The sequence below is a fragment of the Tupaia chinensis genome, unplaced genomic scaffold (genome assembly GCF_000334495.1).
Source record: "Tupaia chinensis unplaced genomic scaffold, TupChi_1.0 Scaffold139743_1, whole genome shotgun sequence".
Classification (NCBI taxonomy): domain Eukaryota; kingdom Metazoa; phylum Chordata; class Mammalia; order Scandentia; family Tupaiidae; genus Tupaia; species Tupaia belangeri.
Window position 1 is genome coordinate 93,805 of NW_006199623.1, and position 2,024 is coordinate 95,828.

Genomic DNA, 2,024 nt, shown 5'->3' on the forward strand with positions numbered 1-2,024 from the left:
GCCCCCATCACTCCTGAAATCTTGCCTTTCTGTTCTCCACCATAGGATGACTCACACAAAGGACTTGCAGAGATGTTGGATCATATTCTTGGACTTCCCAGTCTCCAGGACCTGAGCCAAGTAAATTCTCCTTTCTTGTAACTTAACAACCTGTTTTATTCCATCCTAGTAGCACAGAATAGACCAAGACAGTAACACACTTCTCTGTCACAGCACAAACCAATATGTGGGTTCTGCTAATGCCCTATCTCTCTTTGAATGATGAGTGAGACACCCATGGTCTTGTCCTGCAGACAGTGGAGCCTGAAATCAACTCCTGATACACCACAGGAACGTTCCTTGTCATCCTCACCATCTTCATTCCATCCTGGTAGAACTTTCCAGGTCTGGGACCATGACAACCATTCAGAACAGGAGGTCATCTCTCTCCTAGGTGTCCACATTTACTTCAACTAGAGAGAGAGAGGCAGAGAGGGAGAGAGAAAAAGAGAGAAGAGAGAGAGAAAGCCACCAGGTCCAGGACTTGAACCATGATTGTCCATGTGAGAAGAAGAAGAAGAAGAAGAAGAAGAAGAAGAAGAAGAAGAAGAAGAAGAAGAAGAAGAAGAAGAAGAAGAAGAAGAAGAAGAAGAAGAAGAAGAAGAAGAAGAAGAAGAAGAAGAAGAAGAAGAAGAAGAAGAAGAAGAAGAAGAAGAAGAAGAAGAAGAAGAAGAAGAAGAAGAAGAAGGAGAAGAAGAAGGAGAAAGAGAGAGAGAGAGTTAACTTTATGCTAAGAGAAGTTTGGCCTTTGCTTTTGTTCCAGAAAGTCAACTTATAAATCCTTGAAATTTCCCCTGTGACCACTATTCACTTTATACCAGTCAGGTGGATTGTGGTGGCCCCCATTTAGGCTCCTGAAGGGGATGGCCCTGCCAGTAAAACCAGTTGGCTGACTAAAGTGTTGGGGACTTGAGCCACCTATATCAGTACATCTTTCTGTCAAGAAGTTGAGGAGAGTTGGAAATTGAGCTAAATTTGATGATATCCATGTAACAAACTCAGTAAATACTATGCACACTGCAATATTGGGTTAACTTTACCTTTTTAAAAATGTTTCTTCTTTTTAAAAATTTTTTATTATCATCATAATCGTCTTTATATTACATTGGATTACATATAACTTTACAGTGTATTACATTGCTTTTTCAAAAGGGAATGCCATGCATGTCAGTCAGTACAAAGGCATTAATCTCCCTACTTCAACATTCGATATCTTTTCTCTGTTTTCTCCAATCATTATTATTATTATTCTAATTATTTTTTAAAACAGTCAATCACTATTTCTCATTTTGCTTGTAAAAATACTTTGCCCATCATGAAATACTTCTCAGACCAATCCAATTGAGAATACTATACATGTCATCATCAAAAGTTTAATAAGCCATATCTGTTTCTCACTAATGTCCTGCCTTTCTATTGTTCACTTGCTATCTTTCTCTATCCTCTTCTCTTCACTTACCCCATTCCACACTGTCCTCGTCTCATTAAGTACCTTTACTGCTTTTATGTCCTCCAATTTTTTGCTCTCTATCATAGAGTGCGGATAGTCGGTATATATTGAGTGGATACATACAATATCTTTCTTTCATAGCCTGGCTTACTTCACTCAGCAATAGATCCTCCATATCTGACCACTTTCTATCAAATTTGCCTGGCATGTTTCTGAAGCTACCTGGTCTAGGATTCAAACCATTCATTAGCTCATGTGGGATACAGTCATCTTTTTTTTTTTTTTTGAGAGGTTTTTGCTATAGGGTGTTTGCACTCACCAAAAAGACAGACAGAGAGACAGAAAGCGAGAAATCACCTCCGGGAGGGATTGCCACTCTGTAATCCCTTCTTTTCCAATCTCCTCTTGGGATCTTGGGCATGCACACACATGCACTTGGCATGAATTTAAGCCATCGGGTCTGGGACTCAAACCATGGTTAACTACATGGGAGTCCAGCAACATAGCCATTATGCCAACTGCTGATCCTAGGAAT